The 25,226-nt window shown below is 40.2% G+C and overlaps 1 pseudogene; it reads right to left on the bottom strand.

Annotated features, from left to right (window-relative positions):
• Nucleotides 1–2,919: 2,919 nt before the first annotated feature.
• LOC131040136 (receptor-like protein kinase FERONIA) lies at nt 2,920–3,942 on the bottom strand (annotated as a pseudogene).
• Between the last annotated feature and the right edge of the window lie 21,284 nt (nt 3,943–25,226).

Raw genomic sequence — 25,226 nt, 5'->3', positions numbered from 1 at the left:
AGAGGTCATATGTGGTCCTAAGGTCCCAGACATGTGTTAGAACAACATATGACTCCTTAAAGACACCATATGACCCCTTAAAACATGATATGACTCTTTAGGACACCATATTGTCCTAGGGGGTCACCATAAGACATGATATGACTCCTTAGGACACCATATTGTCCTAAAGGGTCATATGGTGTCATAAGGGGTCATGTCATGTACTAAGATGTTAAAAGGGGTCGCATGGTGTCCTTAAGGGCCATATCATGTCCTAAGTGGTCATATGTTGTCATTAGGGGTCATATGGTGTCTAGAGGGGCCATATAGTGTCCTAAGGGGTCATAGGGTGTTGTTAGGGGTCATAAAGGGTCATATGTTGTCATTAGGGGTCATATGGTGTCTAGAGGGGCCATATAGTGTCCTAAGGGGTCATAGGGTGTTGTTAGGGGTCATAAAGGGTCCTAAGGGCCCACACATGTATTAGAACACCATATGACCCCTTAGGATACCATATGAATCCTTAGGACTCCATATGACCCCTTAGAACACCATATTGTCATAAGGGGTAACATAGTGTCCTAAGGATTCATGTCATGTACTAGGATGTTAAAAGGGGTCACATTATGTCTCGAGGGGCCATATGGTGTCCTAAGGGGTCATATGGTATCGTTAGGGATCATTTTGGGCTCTAAGGGCCCATGCATGTGTTAAAACACTATATGACCCCTTAGTACACCATATGACCCCCTAAAACACCATATAACCCATTAGGACATCATGTTGTCCTAAGGGGTCACATGTTGTTATAAGGGGTCATGTCATGTACTAAGATGTTAAAAGGGGCCATATGTTGTCCTCAGGGATCATATGGTGTCCTAAGGGGTAATATGGTGTCATTAGGGGTCATATGGGATCCTAAGGGCCCACGCATGTGTTAGAAAGCCATATGACCACTTAGAACACCTTATGGACATTATATGGCCCTAAGGGGTCATATGGCATCTTGAGGGGCCATATGGTGTCCTAAGGGATCATATGGTGTCATTAGGGGTCATATGGGGTCCTATGGGCCCACACATGTGTCAGAACACCATATGACCCCTTAGGACAACATATTATCTTAAGGGGTCATATGGTGTCATATGGGGTCATGTCATGTACTAGGATGTTGAAAGGGGTCCCATTGTGTCTTGAGGGGCCATATCATATCTTAAGGGGTCATATGGTGTCGTTAGGCATCATAGGGGGTCCTAAGGGTCCACACATTTGTTAGAGTACCATATGACCCCTTAGGACAATATTTTGTCCTAAGGGGTCATATGGTTTCATAGGGAGTCATGCCTTGTACTAGGATGTTAAAAGGGATCATATGGTGTCCTCAGGGGTCATATGGTGTCCTAAGGTGTGATATGGTGTCTTTAGGGGTCATATGGGGTCCTAAGGGCCCACACATGTATTAGAACACCATATGACTCCTTAGAATACCATATGACCCATTAGGACATCATATTCTCTTGAGGGGTCATATGGTGTTGTAAGGGGTCATATGGTGTCCTGAGGGGTCACATGGTGTCGTTAGGGGTCATATGGAGCTCTTAGGGCCTGCACATGTGTTAGAACACCATATGACCCCTTAGGACACCATATGGACATCATATGGTCCTACGGGGTCATATGGTGTTCTAAGAGGTCATATGGTGTCGTTAGGTGTCATATGGGGTTCTAAGGGCCCACACGTGTTTAAACACCATATGACCCCTTCGGACACCATATTGTCCTAAGGGGTCATATGGTGTCATGTCATGTACTAGGATGCTAAAATGGGTCATAGTGTGTTATGAGAGGCCATATGGTGTCCTAAGGGGTCATATGGGGTCCTAAGGGCCCACACATGTGTTAGAACACCATGTGACCTCTTAGGACACCATATGGACATAATGAGAGAGTTGGGTATAATTAGTGGATAAGAAAAGATGGAGAGGGGTAAGCATCAACAAAAGGAGAGAGGGAGAGATGTGGAGAGATGTGGAGAGATGTGGAGATGCATTCTTCTTAACTATACTTTTTTGGCAGACACATGGGTGCCAAGAAAGAATTGAATCTTAACATGTCATCTCCTGCTTTGAAGATTGAATTCAATACCACAACATAATCATTTATATCAAAGCGGTAGAAATCATAAATAATCTGCAAGTTTTGATTTAAGTAATGAACTAGAAACAAAAAATCCATGGCTATAAAACCTATCCCCTATTAGAACATGATGCCATCCATAATTAAGAAAAGCATGAATACTGTCCCAAATTATATGTCAAGAAAGAATTTGTTCAGATTACATCAAAGTATCCAACGATGAACATTAATTTATATACCATCACAATTTATAAATGTTGGAACAAAATTACTCAAGAGGCACAATCAACCACTTTATCAAGGTCCTCAAAATTATAAGACCGAAACAACCTCTAGCTGTACATATACTCCAAAAAATTAAATCATTCAAGATGCGCTTTTAAAAAATTCCTACTTTCTTACCAGTAGACATACTTTTCCTCACACTGGGAAATTCCAGATCTTTGAACAACAAAATATTGCCCTGTCACAAGTCAAATGTTCAAAACAGAGCCAGAATACAGAAAGATATAAAATGAATTTAGCAAACTATGTTCGTAATGACAATAAAGTAAATAAAAATAATATGCACTTGCTACTCATATAGGCAACAATGTAAATATCAAGGATCTAAAAACTTCAATTCCCTGATTCAAACCTCGTCTGAAAAAAGAGCTCTTAGAGATATACCATCCAGATTAACACTAGCCAAACTCTGGCCCGTTGTGCTTGTGAGGTGTCGTTATCTCCAACATAAGAAGCTGATTGGTTTATGTGACTGTCATTACTGTCATCAACTAACTTATTCTCCATTGCAGTCTCTTACAACTTCAAAGCATATTCTAAATTCTCAAGTACATCTCTCATAGCTGGCCTGTCAACACATTGCTCAGCAAGGCATTTCTCAACAGCCTCTCCATACATCTCAAGAGACTCAGGATTACTTTTACCTTTCAAACAAGGATCTATGATTTGTTCTATCATTCCCTCTTTCTAATAAGCCAAAGCCCATTTGGCAAGGCCTTCTTCATTTGAAGGGTTAGTGGCAGGTCGTGCACACAATATCTCAAAACATAACGCCAAATGAATAAACATCTAATTTCACAATGAGCTGCTTCTTGTGAAAGTATTCTGGGTCCAGGTATCCAAAGTTGCCTTTGACTAAAGTGGTGAGGTGGGTATGGTTAGGAGGTGGTCCATTTTTTGATAATCCAAAATCTGAAACTTTTGCAACCAAGTTTTCATCGAGAAGGATGTTTGTAGTCTTTACGTCTCGATGTATAATTGAACGAGCAACTCTGTGTGAAGATAATGAAGACCTCGAGTAGCTCCAATATAGATCTCTAGTCGTCATTTCCAACATAAAGGAATCATATTGTTGTTTCCATATATGTGTCTTCTTAGTGGTCCCTTGGCCATGTAATCATAAACCAAAATCATGTCACCGTTTTCTTCGCAATAACCAATAAGAGAAACCAAATGTCAGTGCCTGAGTTTAGAAAGCATTTCTAATTCTATTTGGAATTAATGGATGCCTTGTTGTTCTAATGGGCTCCCTCGCTTAACTACAACTTTGGTACAACCATCAACCTCACCTTCATAAACTTTGCCAAACTCTCCAACACCAAGGATTTGAGACTCATCAAAAGTATTAGTAGCCTCTTGGATCTCAAGAAATGTGAAATGCCTACATAAATTGGAAGGTTTAGATGAGATGTGGTCACCAGTGCCACTCTTTTTAGATGTTGTGGAAACTTTTCTTTCAAAGGTCTTGTCACCACGATGTCGATGAATACAATAAAAAAGAGCAAGAATGAGACTCAACATAGAAACCCCTCCAGTCATTGACCCAATTACAGGAACCTTGTTGTTGTTGTTGTTGTGAGTATTGGGTAGTTGTCATGACTGATGTCAGTTGCCAGGTTTCCTTTAGCCTTTTCAACATATCATGTTGAAAACATTCAAAATTTCAAGCACTTATAGGTAGAACAATTTTAGTGTTTTGAACTACAACATTTTAATAGACACAATGCTAGATATAATATTGGAGTACAATATATTCTTGTAAATATTTGGACAAAGATTGAATTATATTTCAAGGTAATGTACACTTTCTCAAATATACTTGATAACTAGAAACTACACCTTGGTGTGTGATGGGTATTCCAAAGAGGTGTAGAAGGTCGATTAGGAAAAAAATTGGTTTATTTTTTGTATGTATTTCTGTAATACATGAGGTCAATTGGTATGCCATTTAGTAAATGATGGTGTCTATGCAAAAATGCTCTTAATGGACAAATGATAGCTTCAAATCAACTATGCATCCACTTTAGGGATCTAAACACGACTAAAACAAAAATTTTGAATAAAAAAGATAATCAAGTTCCATTATTGATATGGAAAGATGGAGGGGAGAAGAGAATGAGAGAGGGAGGAGGCTAGCAAATGACGGAGATGGAGAAGGAGAAGGAGAGGGATATGGAGAGGAGAGGGAGAGATAAAGAGAGATAGGATAGAGTTATAGATAAAGATGGAAGAGATACATATAGAGGGAGGGGCAGATAAAGAGAGACATCGGACAAAGTGATAGATAAAGATGGAAGAGATAAATGTAGAGGGAGGGACAAATTCTGAAAAATAGAGAGATAAAAGGATAAAGATAAAGATAAATGATGTATGGAGAGAAATAGAGAGAGGGGGGATATAAGGGTAGAGATATGAATAGATAACAATATAGAGATAGAGGAAGAAATGGAAGAATAAATATGGAGATATATAAAGAGGCAAAGAGATATATATAGAGGTCTAAGAAGAGAAGGTGTGGGGTAGAGAGAGAGAGAGAGAGAGAGAGAGAGAGAGAGAGAGAGAGAGAGAGAGAGATGTCTAGAGATAGAGGGTAGAGAGGTAGAGATGAAGATAGAGTGAGAAGGGAGAGAGTGAAATATCTATAGATAGATAGAGAGAATTTCGATGGAGAGATAGAGGTTTAAGAAGAGAGGGGTGGGGGTAGGGGGAGACAGGGAGACAAGGGGAGAGAGGGAAATAGACACATATCTAGAGATAGAGGGGAGAGAGATAGAGAGAGAGAGAGAGAGAGAGAGAGAGAGAGAGAGAGAGAGAGAGAGAACCTAGATGGGGAGACGGTGAGGGAGAGATAGAGAGGAAGAGATAGACATTAATAGAGGAAGAGGGAGAGGGGGAGGGGGAGGGAGAGGAGGGTATGTGCAGGATCATGGTGTGCCAAAACAGGCCCTTAAGTGGCAATAAAATTTCAAAAAATCAGAGTTATGCAACTTGACATGAAAATTTGAATAAGTTGTGAACATTATTTTTAAAATATGTAAGATGAGAATCTATATAAAATTGAATGTATTTTCTAAGCTACTAGTTTTTTTTTGAAAAAAAAAATCCTATTTGATGAAAATTTCAAATTTCAATGTAGTGGTACTAAAATTTCAAGAAAAAGATAAGAAGTAGACGTATGTCTGACCACCCTAATCACAATCAAATCATATTATTTTTTTATAATATTTATAATATAAGTATTAGAGTCATGTTAGGATGTGACACATATTTTTTTAATAATTTTTTATAAACTAAATAATTATTTATGAATTTTTTACTCCAGCTTTTCAGAAATTCAGAAACTCCTATGTCTGACAACCTTAACTTGGTCAAAACCTTATGAATTATTTTTAAAAAAAATTTCCCTATAGTAGACGAATCATAGGATGTGATGCATGTTTTGGATTCAAAAGATGTTATACTGTTTGAAAGCTATGAGTGTTTTTCAATCAGTCTGTCAATCAGGACTATTGTTAGAATTCAATTAGAAAATAAATAATTATTATTTATTAAAGTTGAAATAAGACAAGCCTTATATTGTTGGAAATTTGAGAGCGTCCTTAAAAATTCCTTTTCATTTTATCAATTTTGGCTAAAAAAAAGTCATCAGGCACCAGTTTAAACTCTAGAAAATCAAGGAATACTGAAAAACATGTTTTTTCAGTTGACTTTCTAGGCTTGTCACTTCCAATCCAAATCCCAAAGCATTCCTGAGCCAAAATTTGAAATTTGAAAATTGTACAACAAAAATCGGATATCTGATTGTAATAAGTAAATTCACTAACTAAATTTGCACACAATTAATCTATTGTTTATTGATATATTATATAATATTTTAATATATTAATTTATAAATAAATTAGTATATGATATTAGGGAGAGGGAGAGGGAGGAGTGTGGGGGAGAGAGAGAGAGAGAGAGAGAGAGAGAGAGAGAGAGATTAGGGGAGAGGGAGAGGGAGATTATGGGTCCTATGGTGTCCTAAGGGGTCATATTGTGTCCTACAACCCCTTAGGATACCATATAACCTCTTAAGACAACACATTGAGTCGTAATGGGTCATATTGTATTCTAAGGCATCATATTTTGCCATATGACCCCTTTAAGACACCATATGACCCCTTAGGACACAATATGATCCTTTACGACTCTATACGGTGTCGTTATGGGTCATATGACCCTTATGAAACCATATGGTATCGTTAGGGGTCATATGGTGTCCTAAGGGGTCATATTATGTCCTACTATCCCTTAGGACACCATATGACCCCTTAAGACACCATATTGGGTCGTTATGGGTCCTATGGTGTCCTAAGGGGTCATATTGTGTCCTACGACCCCTTAGGACACCATATGACCCCTTAAGACACCAAATTGTGTCGTTATGAGTCATATTGTGTCCTAAGGGGTCATGGGACACCATATGACCCCTAAGGGTAACATACAACTCCTTATGACACTATATTGGATCGTTATGGGTCCTATAGAGTCCTAAGGGGTCATATTATGTCCTACGACCCCTTAGGACACCATATGACCCCTTAAGACACCAAATTGTGTCGTTAGGGGTCATATCATGTCCTAATGGGTCTTGGGACACCATATGACCCCTAAGGACAACATATGACCCCTTATGACACCATATTCGGTCGTTATGGGTCCTATGGTGTCCTAAGGGGTCATATTGTGTTCTACAACCCCTTCAAACACTATATGACCCCTTAAGACACCATATTGGGTCGTTATGGGTCCTATGGTGTCCTAAGGGGTCATATTGTGTCCTACAACCCCTTAAGACATCATATGACCCCTTAAGACACTAAATTGTGTCGTTATGGGTCATATGGTGTCCTAAGGGGTCATGGGACACCTAATGACCCCTAAGGACAACATACGATCCCTTATGACACCATATTGGGTCGTTATGAGTCATACAGTGTCCATAGAGGTCATATTGTGTCCTACGACCCCTTAGGACACCATATGACCCCTTAAGACACCAAATTGTGTTGTTATCAGTCATATTGTGTCCTAAGGGGTCATGGGACACCATATGACTCCTAAGGTCAACATACGACCCTTTATGACACCATATTGGGTCATTATGGTTGCTATGGTGTCCTAAGGGGTCATATTGTGTCCTACAGCCCCTTAGAACACTGTATGACCCCTTAAGACACCATATTGGGTCGTTATGGGTCATATTATGTCTTACGACCCCTTAGGACACCATATGATCCCTTAAAAAACCAAATTGTGTCATTATGGGTCATATGGTGTCCTAAGGAATCATGGGATACCATATGACCCATAAGGACAACATACAAGCCCTTATGACACCATATTGGGTTGTTATGAGTCATATGGTGTCCATAGGGGTCATATTATGTCCTACGACCCCTTAGGACACCATATGACCTCTTAAGACACCAATTTCTGTCGTTATGGGTCATATTGTGTCCTAAGGGGTCATATTGTGTCCTAAGAGGTCATGGGACACCATATGACCCCTAAGGACAACATACGACCCCTTATGACACCATATTGGGTCGTTATGAGTCATATGATGTCTTTTGGGGTCATATTGTGGCTTATGACACCTTGGGACACCATATGACCCCTTAAGACACTAAATTATGTCATTATGGGTCATATTGTGTCCTAAGGGGTCATGGGACACCATATGACCCCTAAGGACAACATACGACCCCTTATGACACCATATTGGGTCGTTATGAGTCATATGGTGTCCATAGGGGTCATATTGTATCCTACGACCTCTTAGGACACCATATGACTGCTTAAGACACCAAATTGTAAAGTTATGGGTCATATTGTGTCCTAAGGGGTCATGGGACACCATATGACCCCTAAGGACAACATATGACCCCTTATGACACCATATTGGGTCGTTATGAGTCATATGGTGTCCTAAGGGGTCATATTGTGTCCTACGACCCCTTAGGACACCATATGACCCCTTATGACACCAAATTGTGTTGTTATGGGTCATATTGTGTCCTAAGGGGTCATGAGACACCATATGACCCCTAAGGACAACATATGACCCCTTATGACACCATATTGGGTTGTTAAGAGTCATATGGTTTCCTAAGGGATCATATTGTGTCTTATGACCCCTTAGGACACCAAATTTTGTATGACCCCTAAGGACAACATACGGCCCCTTATGATACCATATTGGGTCATTATGAGTCATATGATGTCCATAAGGGTCATTTTGTGTCCTATGACCCCTTAGGACACCATATGACCCCTTAAGACACCAAAATGACCCCTTAGGACACCATATGACCCATCCCCCCTCTCTCCCCTAATCTCTCTCTCTCTCTCTCTCTCTCTCTAAAATATGGGTAATAAAATCAGATATCGGATATTCGATTTCTGTCATAGACATTAACGTTAAAAAAAGGGCGGCAACGGGAAAAAAAATTGGGACTATAAATTTTGTGGATTCTAACGGCCCACAGTCTTTACATTCTATTTTCTGTCAATGATCATGGGTTTTCAGACAAGTTGAGACAAATTTATGCTTTTGAGAGATTCTTAAAGTCAAATCTTACATTGTCAATCATTTAGGAGCATCTTTGTGGAGGTAAATGGGGAGTAGTAGTCGTCGAAAGTCTAAGCGCAAAAAAAAACTCTCAAATGACCAAATTGAAGTGTTAAAAAAAAGAGATAGAGAAGGTCATAGGAGAAGAAGACAAGTAATGTTAAATATTGCTAATGTTACTTCAAGTGAAGAGGAAATTGAATTTGAAAATGCTGAACAAGTTATTGAAAATGAAAATGTAGATTTTGAAAGTGAAAATTTTGAATATGTTGAAAATTCTCAACATGACGTGAGAATGGAAAGTGAAAATTTGGGAGTTGACAATGAAGGTGTCCATAATTTTGGTGGAAATATGAAATTTTTTGACATTGGAGGTGAAAATGTAAAAAAAATTGACATAGAAGGTTAACATGTGGAAAACTTTGACATTGGAGGTGAAAATGTGGAAAAATTTGACATTGAAGGTGGAATTTCTCAACCAAGTGAACAATATGTAACACCTAATTACTTTAGAAATGAATACCCTCTCATGGACGAAAGACAAGCTCCAAATCCAAGTCCTTCAAGAACCCCAAAATGGTTACTTGAAATTGATGAGAACATTATTGCGAATCTTGAAGGAAAGTGGTCAACAAGAACCGTTCAGTTGTTCGCTACACAACTTTTCGACCAAATTTTTAGCAATAAGACATTGAATGAGCAATGCTAACTCTTTGTTCAATTGCTAAATATGATAAATATGAGACCATTGCTAAACAAATTAAAGATTAGTATGAACAAGAAGATGGAGAGAAATCCTATTGTTGCCAAAAATATATTTGATGCTCTCAATTCTATTGGAAATAATACCAAAGAAAGAGATAAGAGAGCCGCTCGAAGAGTGATTACAACCTCCTTAGTAAGCCATCAATTGAGGAAGGCTCATCAAATGAGATAAACTTGTGTTAATTTTAACATAAACCATAAAACTTTGGATAGAGCACTTGCACGAAGACAAAGACTTGATGATCCACTTGAACAAGATACATGGGCTTTTGGTGGGAGGCTTCCACATGTTGATAGAAAGTTGACTGACAATGTGAAGGAGGAGATTCAACAATTTTAGCACTCTAATTCTAGAGTGTCACCCAATGTAAAGGACATTTTGAAATTAAGAATCAACAACCGAGACCGCACACCGCATCCCAAACATTTCTTGGAATCAAGCCAAACAATGTTGTACAATTTTTTTTGTGAAGTACATCCAACTTTGCAAATATCACAAAGGGTCTTTGAATCTTTTAAGCCATTTTATTGTGTTCCTCTTAAGATTCGTAATACTTGTTGTTGCAAGTACCATGTGGAGTTTTCAATGTACAATGAACTTTTATGCCATATTCATTCTACGATGCATACTAATGAGATGTTGCAGGAGTGTGGTGCAATGCTATTTTCAAGATGATCAAGAGACTTGCAAGATCTATTTTTATGCCCTAGAGATGATGGCTGCTATTTCTATGGAAATGATTGTTTGAATGAGAAGTGCTCAGAATGTGGTGGGTTGTCAAAGTTTGTTTCATGTTTTCATGAGGGTAGCGAACACGAGTTTGGAAAGAATTATGTTGAGAAAAAAAGATATGAGACAATGAAATATACTTTTAAGAGTGGAGGTCTAGATGTGAATTAGTCTCAAGAGAAGTGAGTGTTCCTGATTTTATTTTGGATTTTAAGGAAAATATTTTCTACAAGTATGTAAGGCACACCCATAGGTCTCAGTGGTTGGATTAACAGTGCAGGATGTGTACGAACTCTTTCCCGATTGGCATTATTGTATTGGTGGTTGATTTTGTAGGGAACTATACATTGCAGCCACAAAATGAGGTACATTCTCAATACTACAATTCAATCCAGATTGCTATTTTTGTTCACATTACATATAGACATGCTCCTGATAGTACATAAGAGGATAGGAAGATAATCAGGGAGTATCATTATTATATGAGTGATGATAGATCACACTCCTCTGAGTATGTGCAACATTCTTTCGAGATTTTTTATGAGTTCTTGCATGAGAAAGCTATTGCAATTGATTGACATATCATATGGTCAGATAATTGTATAGGCCAATTCAAGAAAGCCTGAATGTTTTATTGGTTGAGTAGAATGCATGTAGAGAGGTGTATACCTCATATTTGGTATTTTTTTTAGGCTGGGAATGGGAAGGGGGAGCATGATGGAGAAGGTGCATGTTTGAAGAGAGCTCTAGTTAAGGAGAAATTGAGGATTTCAGGTGCAAATTTCTCTGATGCACATTCTATTGTTGATTGGTGTAGTTCAACATTGTCACATGGAGGTACTCTTGATTAAGCAGTGACCAGATTCTTTTGGTTGGTTGAGGAGGGCACAGTGGGAGATAGATTGGATTGTCAAATGATTAAAGATTCTTCAAAGATGTATTCATTTCTCAGCTCAAATGCAAGTACATGGACCATTTGGACATGAGGGTTGGCTTGCTTTTGTCAAAATTGTGTTCGGTGTGATTGGGATCAGTGCTAGTCAAGTGAGTGGGTTGATACGTGGGTTCCCCAATATCTAACTCCTTTATCTCAAACAAAATCCTTGTCAAACGATGACATGGAAAGTTCACTTGAGTATGACCGTCTATCGGATCTTATACAGCCAGGACATATTTTTGTAGTTTTTGCACTGCAAGGAAATGAAGAGAGATCATAATATTGGTTGGCATGATGTGTACAGGGAAAACAAAAGCTAACACAACTAGTGACAGATGATGATAGGTTCACATATCCTATAGGTTCAGCTATTGTTTTGGGAACTGTTAGGACCTGGAGGCAACTAAGAGGGGGGGTGAATTAGTTGACTATTAATTTCAACCCAAATCTAACTTAACCAAACTTAATGCATATTATCGGTAAACCAAACTTTAATGTCGGCAGACAATTTAACAGTTAATTGCAATACTGGTAAAGTTTAATGCATGAAACAAAAAGACAAATAACATACACAACACATAACACAGTTATTTGTACGTGGAAACCCTGTAAGGGGAAAAACCATGGTGGGAAACCTTACCCACAATCAGATGATACTACTACAGATAGTATGTGTGTACAATATGAGGTTTGAACATGCAGAAAGGCCAACTACCTAGAGCTCACTACTCAATCACAAAATGAGAGTCACACTAACTACAATTGGATGGTTAAATCCAATGATAATGTACTGCTCAAAATAGCATCTTCATATGTTGGATTCAGTACCGGTTAAGCTATGCTTGTCTTCTTCATACCTTCCTTGAATCTTCAAATGATGTCTGTGTGTATAGCTCTACTTATATTCACATATACCTTATTACAATCCTTTTTGCACTCCTCTACATCCTCTACATAATCTCACAAATGAGATCTTACATATATACCAAAGCCTAAGACCAAATGTGTAGGTCGGCTTACAAAGAATATTACAATTAAATCAATTACAAATGAATCAATATGCAATGCATGATGTTGGCTCAATGCATTTACAATAATAACAAATCATCTCCATAACATGTCGTGCTGATAATGCTTGTTGGTCCATAACCTAGACCTATTTGCTGGTAACAACAAATATGCAAACCCGATTAGATATATGACCAAATCATCAAAACAAAGTGTCAAAACAATGTCTTTGACATAACCAAGTAATCTTCAAGTCATTCCAAGTGTCGGTGAATAATATAACCTGCCGCTGAACCAGATACCGATGACTGTGCATAAGTCACTGAATCATGTCAGTGAACATAACAAAGATCTCCAAGTGCTGATAGGTGTTCTCAAGTGTTGACAAGTGTCGACATCAATGATAAAACCAATGTAACATATCCAAAATACCAAAAATCTCCCCCTTTGGCATTGATGGCAACACAAGATGGAAAAACCATCTAAGTGCCAAAGCAGAAATGCCAATAGCCAAAAACCAACAATCTCCCAAAGAGATCATTAACCAAAAATCAAAATATATAATATGTCTCCCCTAGGAATAATCTCTCCCCAAAAGATAATGTGTTTTTCCATAGATATCCCTCCCCCTTTGACATCAAATTACAAAATACCAACTTATTACAAAATACCAACTTATCCAGCTACTCCCCCTGAGAAGTAGCTCTCCTCATCAAAGTCGGGAAAAAGATTTTTGTGTTAATTCTGTCGGTCTGATGCCAAGCATCAACTGTCTAAGTCTCTACTAGTGAGGGTATAACTCCAAGCTGATCTCTGAGATAATCAAAAGTTTCCTTAGGCAAAGGCTTAGTAAAGATATCTACAATCTTCTCTTTAGTATTCACATAAACCAATTTCACTTCTTTTGCTTCAACATTCTCTTTTAGAAAATTGAATTTGATAGAAACATGTTTAGTTTTAGAGTGAAATACTAGATTCTTTGATATATCAATTGCAACCATGTTATCACAGTAAATGGTTATAGGTTCTTTGCATTTTACCTTTATGTCCTTCAACATTTGTTCAATCCATAATACCTGTGTACAATTAGTTGTTGCTGCAACATATTTTGATTCTGCTGTTGATCAAGATGTACAACTTTGTTTCTTGCTCAACCATGAAATTAGTCTGCTACCAAGAAAAAATGCTCCGCCAGTGGTGTTTTTTCTGTCATCTACATCTCCTGCCCAATTTGTATCTGTGTATGCACATAAATCAAAATTTTCATCTTTACGATACCATAAACCAAGATTTGTTGTGCCTTGTAGGTGTATATGGTGAAGATGGATAACAATAATAACAAGATTGAAAGGCTAAATGAATCCAACCACAAAACCCTAGCCTAACAACAACAAAGATCCACCATAACATATGAAGATTACCTAAGACAATGCAAAATAAAACAAAATCACAAAGATTATACCATCACATGTCCAATAGGGTTTTGATCTCCATTCTTCCTATCTCCATTGATCTTGCTTGATATATTTGCTCTCAGATTTTTATATGCACAAGAGCTCAACAAAGAACGAAATGTGGTTGCAAGTAGGATCGTAGTGTAGTCAAAATAATCATTAGCATGAGTGATTAGGCATTAGGGTTTGATAATGAAGAAGGCATCTCCTTAAATAGAAGACACAATATGAAATGGAGGGATAAGATTGAGAGGTGTAAAAAGAGAGGTCGGCTAGGATTAGAGGGTAGGTAAAAGAAATACCAGAATAATGAAAGAGGTAGGTAGTGTAGGAATTAAGAGATAAATGACATGTGTCATGTGTAGAAAAAGGTTAATGAATTAATTAAATAAATAAAGATTTATTTAATTAATAGAGGAATAGGATCAATTAAATAAATAAATATTTATTTAATTTAGGAAAGGGATAATTTAAAGAAATAAATGTATTTATTTAAATGAGAAATAAGGCTAGAAGAGGATAAATGAATTAATTAAATAAATAAAGATTTATTTAATTAATAGAAGAATTAGGCTTAGATAATTAAATAAATAAAATATTTATTTAATTAGACTGGACAATTTTGGGTGTCTACATTTTGCCCCTCTTTGAGACAATGCGGCTTGTCGCGTTGTTTCAAAGAAGATAAGATGAACTGATACAGAGTTGCCCCAGAATGGGAATGATATGCCCCCTTGAGAGATTGGATGAAAATGTCTAAAAAGATTGCAGACAATCTCTCGATAAGAAAGAAAGGCTAGAATGGATTGACCGGATAAAGTGACAAAGTCACGAGATGAAGAAGGCTAACTCGGGAAATGAAGGCGAGGCTAGGATAGGCTATAAGATAGACCACGGGAAAAAGACATCCTCATTGTCATCTACACCTTCACGAGATCATAGTGCAGAGCGAGAAAAGAGCAGCAACAGTCAGCAGTGATGGCTTTCGTGCATAGATTCGACCGTGTTCGCCGATTTCAGAGACCAGCAGAGGCAGGAGAGCCGGTAAGTACCACCAAACCTCCTCGTACTTTGACGCATTCAATTTTGTCATTAATGCATGCTAGTTAGCAATAAATGCTCTTAGGAATAGGGCACAAAAAAAGTGCAAAAACGTGCAACCGCATCTGTGTCGGTGCCAGGCGCGTCTGTGTCCGCCAGGAGCGCCTGTGTCGGTGCCAGGCGCGTATGCGTCTGGAACCGCGTTTGTGCCAGATGCGAGCGCGTCTACATCCTGTAGGGGCATTTATGTCTCAAAGTCACGTTTGTGCATAATGTAGGCACGTTTATGTCAAACAGGCGCGTCTACGTTGTTTAGGCGCGCTTGTGTAGTCTATAGGCACGTTTGTGAGTTAAAAGCACGTTTATGTTAGAAAAATGCAAGGTTCTATCTTCTAGGTCAAATCGGCAGTTCTGTGATGAACATACGCTGTCGATTGGATAAGCTGCTGAGAGGATACACTCAAGCAGGTCCTCTAGGAAGACTAGGATAGATCAAGGCACTTTGTGATGAATAGTGAGTACCAAGATAGAGTACTTTGTGAACAGGGAGTACCCAAAGTATGAGCAGCACTTTGTGATGAACAGGGAGTGCAAAAATGTGAGGAACACTTTGTGATGAACAGGGAGTGTCACACACGTAGTACTTTGTGATGAACAGGGAGCACTACTAGGATAGATAGCAACACTTTGTGATGAACATTGAGTGTCACTAGGATAGATAACCATATGCATTTAGATAGCAAGTAGCATTTTGTGATGAACAGTGAATGCCACGATGACTGACATGATTTGATTTGCTTGACTGTAGGAGTATCTACCTATGTTAGAGTCATGGGAGAGATTCCCGTCCACACAGAGGTTGGGACCGGAGTTATCGTTCCAGGATAGAGTTGCCATCGAGGATATGGGCCTTAGACATGTATTATATGTGCCTGAGTTTCGGGCAAACATGGGTTTGCTGACTGCGCTGGCAGAGAGATGGCACTCCGAGACATGTACATTCCATTTGCCGATGGGGGAGATGACAGTGACCCTTGAGGATGTGTATAGGATATTGCGGATACCGATTGATGGAGACTTGATTCCATATGATCATGACAGCGACAGAGAGGCTTTGAGACGGGTGTTCTAGGATCCCGACCTAGAGATGAGAGCAGGACATGTGGCATGGGACACCATGACCACGACAGGGTTAGCTTTGCCAGCTATGATCGGAGGAGCCATCAGTGGGTTCCTATGTCTGGACAGGGCGACACGGGGGTTGGCAGTGGGCTGGGGAGGAGCACTAGAGACATTGGTGACGCATCACACCAGATATGCATGGGGTCCATGTGTATTGGCACACCTGTATTATGAGCTTCACCAGTTCGTCTACCATGGATCAGTGTGACTAGGCTGTGGAGTTACACTTCTGCAGGTGTGGGCATACGAGCATCTGCCTATCACACGGCCGATACATTTCAGAGGGAGAGGGAATGGATGGAGTTTTGTGCATCTATATGACATGATTACTTGACAGCCTCGGATTGGCAGGTTAGAGCATTGGAGGCGCGTGATAGATGACATTGATGTAGTCATCTGGAGGCCGTATCTGGGGTGTGAGGAGTGGGAGGATGACGCAATGGAGCTACCTTTTACCTTTCAGAGCAGGTATTTGATTGGGCGGACGCCCTATATACTGGAGAGACAGCTGGTGGATCGAGTACGCAGACATTATGGCAGGATCCAGAGGATGCCATGAGGCTCGGGCATGTATGCCAGCATAGTGAGGGATCAGGTGCAGTTCGGGCCTCTGTTGTGATATGATCAACCAGTTACACAGCTGGCAGAGATGGTGCCCCTACCCTGGGATATGTGGCCAGAGATCGAGGACGCTGGGATGGATGCAGAGTATATGGCTTATTGGGCCGAGCATCCATTCCCACGGTTGACAGATCCAGGCGAGCTACTGGAGGGAGATGCCGGAGGAGATGATGATGATGATGGTGGGGGTGATGGGGGCCGAGGCCGACGGAGGCGGAGGGGAGTAGTGGGGGAGAGGAGAGTGGTACCTCGGAGGGAGGGTGGACAGGAGGCACAGGTCCAGGTGGTGAGGGGTCGCGGTGGATTGCCCCTGCAGGTACCAGCAGCACAGGGACAGAGACAGGGACAGGTGCAGGGACAGGTGCCAGTACAGGCACAGGGATAGAGACAGTTACAGGTACCTAGGCATGCACAGCGATAGGTACCCGTTCAGGCACCAGCACAGGTACAGGGACACGCATAGGGGCAGGTATAGGGACAGGCACCCATAGAGGGAGAGCCACAGGCAGAGGCAGAGGGTGGGGATCCAGAGGAGGATGAGCTGATTGAGCTCAGGGAGATCTGCCAGGGCCAAGCAGATGAGATCTAGGATCTGGAGAGGGAGAGGGACCGACTCAGGACCAGGCTCAGGGATACTGAGCGGGAGATGGATCAGGCGATTCAGCGCTACACTGAGGCTAAGACCGCGCTGAGGGCAGGGAGGCAGGCGACGGAGGATGCAGGAGCAAGCTACGCATATGCCCTGCAAGCTGGAGAGGAGATCGCCTATTGGAGGGACCTGTATTATGGTGCCGTACCAGCAGATCAGCGGGCGAGGAGCTTCCATAGACCATCGTGGACAACGACGGCTACGGGAGGGAGCCGGAGGAGACAGGCATCGAGTGGTGGGGTCATGGGTCCTCCACCACCACCAGACAGGCAGGGTGATCTTGGAGTGGGTCCTTCTATAGCTCAGATTCCGTCGAGGCCAGGTGGCTCCGAGGGAGGGAGTTCATCATAGCCATAGAGGGCTCCCTTGTATCAGTATTTGTACCATTTTTGTATTGTAGACAACTGTGGGTGATTTTGTAGCCGTATGATTTTTGACATCATTGTATCATGACACTTTTGATTATATGTATGAGATGATTCATTTTGTGGCATCTATATGCATGTGTACCTATGTGATGAGATGTTCTTATAATGCATGTTTCTATGTGATGCTTATGATATGGACACAAATATGTATATGATGCAATGCAATATTTTTGTTCTTTTATGTTTTATATGTGTATGCATGATGCAAATGTGAAATGTATGTAATGCAAATGAATATGATAATGTAAGTGTAAATTGTGCTAACAGGTGTTGTGTGCAGGATGTGATGCAATTGTGATATCTATATGTATGTGTGAAATGCTTATATGTGGTAATGCAGGTGTAAACTACATGAAATGCAAATGTTTTTGGTGTGTCATTATACTCAGTCATGTGATAGCAAGCTACATGGACTCAAGAAGGATGATGGAAATCAATCAAGAAAGGGGGATGAAAGATAGAAGATATGAACGTGAAAGAGCTTCTTGTGTGTTATCATCATTGAGCTTATTATGGCAAAATAGGTTATGACCATCGAGGCATATGTTCGACCCAGAAAGTCATTGTACCCGTTTGCATGGAGATAAGACAGTCACAAACAAGGAATGCCCCAGTTCATACTAGACTCACAGTGTCCTCATATCCTTGGACAAGTCATAGCATTACTAAAAGACAATCCACAGACAGCAAATGCAAATAGGTGACGATACCCCATCCTCGCCTTTCTAGTCAAAGACATCCTGGAGATAGAATCTCTAGTCAGAGACATACTGGAAAAGCTAAAAGACATGTCACCAAAAAGATGAAATCAAAAGAAAACTAAAACTCGACACCAACATCCACTGTAGTCCTCAAGTTTAGTGTCTCTTGTCACTTGTATAAGTCTTATTTGATTGTGGTCACAATGTTCACTTTTCACAAAAAGGATAGATAGCACTGAACCATATGTTGTCTGAGTCTGTTGAAAGATTTGATTTGTTGAAGCCCATTATTGCTGTTGTGTCTCATCTGAAACTGATTGAATCCATGAAGCTGATACTTTATTGCGGAGAAGATGAAACTTTATTGCGGATCTGGTGATGCAAATGTTGCTTTATTGCGGATTGTGCGCGGATAGACTGAAGGAAGTTGGAAGAAACTGTACTCCTCGAAACATGTGATGTTCTCAGTTCCACACCCATCACTAGACGTAGGATTTGCCGTAGTCACAGATAGGATCTGATTTATTATGGATGGAAAGGGAGGTTTATTATGAATGGCTAACCAATTTTAGGTAGATCAATAACAAGCCATGATGGGAATGGGTAAGTTTATTATGAGTGAATTGGTCGTGAGTGTGTGCAAAGTGAAAGGATGAGAGTGAATCCTGAAGGAGGGAGGAGAAATGTCTCTACGCATGGCGCTGGTGACCCAGTTTTCACCATGGTACTTGCCCAGGGCGCCACCGAAGTGGTTTTCACCGTTGGATGAAATTATTTCTCTTTACTTTTTTCGATTTTTTCACTTTTTTTTGTGTCACAAGGCGCCTGTTTGCCAGGTTTTCACCAAGTAACGATTTTTATGTTTTATAATTTTTTTTGTATTTTTGAATTAGGATATTCCGAAGAGCTATGTGTGGAACCTGCGAAGGTGCATGTTGTTGATAGGATCCTCCAAAGGTTCACCTTCTGTAGTCGAGAGCTGATATGCACCAGATCCATAGGCAGCTATAATGATGTAAGGACCAAGCCAATTTGGTTCGAACTTGCCCTTCTTCTCTCTGTCTTGCTGATTCTTGGGCTTTTCTTTGAGAACCAAGTCACCTCCCTCAAATGTGCGAGGCTTGACTTTGTGATTGTAGCTGCGACTCATTCGTTGTTGGTAAGCCTTGAGGTGATTAAAAGCAGTGTGTCTTCGTTCATCTAGCAGTTCTAGTTCTTGTAAGCGAGAGACACTGTAATCTTCATCATTGATGATGTTTTGCAAAGAGACCCGTAAGGAAGGTAACTCGACCTCAATAGGCAAGATGGCTTCAGCGCCATAGACAAGTGAATAGGGTGTAGCTCCTGTAGGTGTGCGGACACTTGTACGGTAGGCCCAAAGTGCAGGATTGAGTTGGATATGCCAGTTACGGCCAGCGTCGTCGACTGTCTTTTTGAGGATTTTAAGAATTGTTTTATTAGACGCCTCAGCTTGGCCATTACCTTGGGGGTAATATGGTGTGGAGAAATGATGGGAAATATGGAAGCGATCACAGAGTTCACGAACATCCTGATTTTTGAAGGGATGCCCGTTATCAGTAATAATGGAATTAGGAATACCATATCGGCAAATGATATAGTTAAGGATGAATGTAGCAATTTGTTTTCCAGTGACTTGTGTGAGAGGCACGGCTTCAATCCACTTTGTGAAATACTCTGTGGCTGTGATAATGAATTTATGACCATTGGAAGAAGGAGGGTGAATCTTGCCTATGAGATCGAGTCCCCACTGACAAAAGGGCCAAGGAGACGCAAGCGGTTGTAGTTCTTGTGCTGGTGCATGTATGAGGTCTCCATGAATTTGACATTGCTTACATTTCTTGACAAACTGATATGAGTCTTTTTCCATATTGGGCTAGTAATATCCAGTCCTGATGAGTTTCTTGGCCAAGGTAGGACCACTAGTATGCGGACCACATATCCCTTCATGCACTTCACGTAACGCAATCTGAGCTTCGTCGCTTTCTAAACATCTAAGAAGAGTGCCATCTAGACCTCATCGGTATAGGATATCAGCTAAAATGACGTATCGAGAGGATTGGCGAATGAAAGTGCGGCGTTGGTTGTTCGATAGATCAGGAGGTAGGATATTGTCATGAAGATATGTGAATATGGAACCATATAACTGGGATTCGGGACCAACAATGCATATCATTTCAGTAGGAGTGATCTCATATGAAGGAACCAACAGGTTGTCTACCAAGAACTCATAGCAAGTTTCATTTTGAGGCAGGTCAATTAGTGAAGCAATTGTAGCCATGGCATCTGCAGTGCGATTCTGCTCTCTTGGTATCTGCTCAAAATCTATCTTTGTGAAGTGCTGTTTCAAATCATCCACCATTTGCTTGTAAGGCATTAATTTTTCATCTTTTGTTTGGTAATCATCAGTTGCTTGACGGATGACAAGTTGAGAATCCCCAAAAACACGAAGTTTCTGGATCTTCCACTGAACTGCAATTCGTAATCCAGTTGTTAATGCCTCATATTCCGCTATATTGTTAGTGCAAGGAAATGATAAGCGGTATGATTTTGGTATAGAATCGCCTTGAGGAGTTATAAAGAGAATACCAGCTCCTGCCCCATGCTGTGTGTATGAGCCGTCAAAGTACAATTGCCATGGCTTTGCAAGTGATATTGTTAAAATGGACTCATCTGGAAATTCGGAATTTAGAGGAACATCATCAATCATGGGGGCATCTGCTAATTGATCTGTGATTGCTTGTCCTTTTATCGCTTTTCTGTCTACATACTCGATGTCAAATTTGCTCAGGATCATTACCCACTTGGCCAGCCGCCCAGTAAGTGTTGCTTTATTGAGAAGATATTTTAATGGATCAATTCTTGCAACCAACTTAGTCTTGTGAGTGAGCATATAATGTCGTAATTTCTGTGAAGCAAAGACCACAGCGAGACATGCACGCTCGATTGGTGTATAGTTTAGCTCATATCCCACCAATGTGCGACTGATATAGTATACTGCTTTTTCCTTGCCGTCAGCAATTTGTTGTGCTTTCCTATCAAATTGCCAAGGTCTTCCTAAAAGCAAATGACAAGCATCCATAGGTAGTATATCACACAAAATCTTATCTGGGTACTCACCTATGTTAAACTCTACCCATGTTTGTTCACTCACTAATACATGCTGCCCTTTTTCCAACCATGTGACCTTGTAGGGCTCATTGTGCTATATTCTAGGTAGATGAAGTTTTGTAGCAGCTTCTTCTGATATGATGTTATCAGTTGATCCTGAGTCAATGATAACTTTGTACACCTTTCCTTGGATCTTACATTTGATCCTGAAAAGAGCTTTCCTTTGAGACATATCTTTTTGAGATGGCTCTTTCATGAGGATCCTCCTGATCATGAGGTTTTCCCCTTCTTCTGATGGTAGACACCTTTGACTTGGTGTGGTTTCTTCTTGCACAAAATGGACTCTCTTATCACCTCTTTGAGATGAGCTTGGCTTTTCTGGGCATCTATATGCTGGATGGCCTAGTTTCTGACAGTTGTAACACTTCATGGTGGAGAAGTATGAACCTCTTCCAGGTCCATTAGATCTACCCCTTCCTGGGTTGCCTGATCCCCTACCCCTATAGTTGGGTCTGCTCTGAGAATCCCCGCTTTGCTCAATAAGCTTAGACTCTCCCTGGGACCTATGATCTGTGTATCTTCCCCCAAAACTGCCTCTATGACTGCCTCTGTTTCCTCTGCCTCTGCCTCTACCATTATGTTCTTGTTTCTTCTTGTTTCTCTCTTCTACCTTCAATGCTAATTGATAACACTTCTGTAATGTGTTGGGACACCACAGGCTTAACTCTTCCTTAATATTCCATCTTAACCCATTGAGATACCTAGCTACTCTGACATTTTCATCTTCTTGTACCTTAGATCTAAGGCTTAGTTTTTGGAATTCTTCAGTGTAACTAATGACATCTAGGTCTTTCTGCCTCAAGTTTTGTCTCTTCCTATGCAACTAGATTTCATAATCTTCAGGCATGTAGGTGTCTTTGATCTTAGTCACCATTGTCTTCCAGGTGGTTATGGGTTTCTTTCCCTTTTTCACCCTTTCCTCTTGGATGAATTTCCACCAGGTCAAGGCTGCCCCTCTCATTCTGGATTTGGCTACCTTCACTTTCTGTGCTTCAGTAATGCCATCACATTCAAAGTGATTCTCTAGACCCTCTATCCACTCCATTAGTGCTTCTGGTTCCATCTTACCACTAAAAAGGGACACTCCATCTAGGGCCTTTCCAGTCAAAGCTTTCAAAGCTTGTAAAAAGGTTTCTTGTTCTTTATCCAAGATTGATCTGGTTTTGGGACTTCTTCCTCTAAGGTTTCCTTCTTATCTTCAGCACTTTCTACTCTCTCACTGACTTCTTCGGTCTTGACTTCTACTTGGTTCAACTTTCTTTCAAGTTGTTGTAATCTTTCCCTAAGGAGTCTATTTTCTTCACCCTGATCCTCCATCCTCTTTGCTAACTCTGCATTGGTCACCATGTTGTGGGTGTTGTCTCCCACTGACTCACTACTAGACATATGCTAATCTCTCAACCCAAATCTGAATTGGCTCTAATACCACTATGATGAGGAGGGATGACAGAAGGTTAGTCTTCTTCTGAGGTTGGTGGGCTTTGTTCTCAATGTGCAATCAATCCCTAGGCACAAATGGGATTCTTCCAAACCTTTCTCCTATCTCCTCCTCTCTATTCAACACTGTTTGCACCCTATTGTATTGGACATCACTCCTCCTAACCTTCCATGCTAAGGCATTCAAGTCTGAAATGAGGTCCTCTTGTGTGTCACCAAAAATGAACAAGTTTGGTTGTCCAACTGGCTGAATCTCCTCTCTTCCAAGAATGGGCAACTGTTGGAGAACCATGGTTTACCTAACCTTGTTTGTACCTTTAAGGATTTCAATCATTTTAATGTGTTGACTGAGCATCTAAATAGGTCTGCAAAGTATGATGACTGTCCTTTACCCTTCAATAGTGAAAATATCCAAATTGGATGCAAAGAACTTTGGTTTACTCAAGGCAACTTTCTAGGTGCAAAAGGTCAATTTGATCAAATGGCTCAATACAATGCTTTGGATATTGTAGTAGGGTGTCTTAGGTCTCTACTCATCAATTTTGATGATTTGAAACAACCAATTGCTTCCCCTTCCTTACCGATTTCATGAATTGGTCAAATTTGCTCCAAAAAGGCTACTAGAATTAGCCCTAGTTTTTAGTGAAATTTGTTCACCCTGCTCAACCTGCTAAACTTCATGACAAACCCTTGGAGATGTGGTCATTTTATGTTGAAAGCTCAAGGATTTTTGCTATGGCAAGTACTGTACGGACTGTTTTAGTGCTGTCCCACAAAATAGGCACTTTTCAAGGGTTTTTAAGAGTTTTGGTGAGGGTTTGCGAATTAAAGGTTTCCTCCATGATGCTAGACCCAAATTAAAGGTTTCAAAACTTGCTATGATATATACCAAACACTCCCAATGATTCAAATCTTATCTTTGAACACTGACATTATGACAAATAAATGCCATACTGCTGCCCTTACACAGAAATAACAGTCTAGAGGCCTGGGACAACAATGTTTTTAAGGTTTTGCATTCATTTTGAACATTTGCAAACCACATACAATGAAATTATATCAATTAGGGATGAAAAAATGGTTTTAAATCAGTTGGAACACCATGCACAGCAAATAAGGAAGGATTTTATAACTGATGTTCATACACAGTCAACAATGCATTTTTTTTTACAGCAATAAGGTGCATTTTTGACAGCAACTTCCTTTCTTTGTTTTGTTTGCTTCTTTACTCTGTCCTTGGCCTGCAAAAGGTGTTAATAACAAGGCAAAAACAAATACATATAATCTCTTCAAAGATCTTTTAATTTGTACACTTGAAAGATGCCACAAGGCATGGCAGCATTATGAGACTGTGACAAAGAAATACACCTTTCTAGGATCCTTATTTAGGTCCTTTACAATCGAATGGTGTACCCTATCTTCTTAACCTTGAAAACACTTACAAATACATCCCCATGATGCATAAAGAGAAATCCATCATGCCATGCTATCCATTTGGGAGGTTGGCAATGAGGTTTTATGCACGAAACAGTGACACACTGTTTTTACAATCTGATTACACCTTTACTTCTTGTAACCAACCAAGTCATGAGAGAGACAAGGATGGTGGAATACAATTAAGACTCTTGCCAGCTTAATTCTTCATCAAACTATCAAAGTACAGTGCTATGAACAACAAAGTACCATTCAAACAACTTTAAGGATACCCAAGCCAAGTTGCTCACTCCACATACTTGCCATGGGTTTACAAACACTTGTACATTGCTAGAAAAGGAAAATGGATGTATGGTACAGTATGTATAGATCCAAAAAATTCCCTCAAAGCCATGGATGAAGAGACCTTGAAGAAATTAGTTGGACCATGAATAATCTCCCATTGGAACCACAAAACAATGCCTTTTTCAAGAGCACTTCAAACAAAACTTGTTCCAAACCCCAAGAAAAGATCAGAGATCACTACTAAAACATCAAATGAGATCACATCACTCAAAAATAGGTTCAGTACGGACTCATGGAGCCATGGTACGGACTGTACTCTCAAAAGTGCAGAAAATTAGTTAAAAACTCA

The sequence above is a fragment of the Cryptomeria japonica genome, chromosome 11, assembly GCF_030272615.1.
Source record: "Cryptomeria japonica chromosome 11, Sugi_1.0, whole genome shotgun sequence".
Classification (NCBI taxonomy): domain Eukaryota; kingdom Viridiplantae; phylum Streptophyta; class Pinopsida; order Cupressales; family Cupressaceae; genus Cryptomeria; species Cryptomeria japonica.
This window is presented reverse-complemented; position numbering and strand designations above follow the sequence as displayed.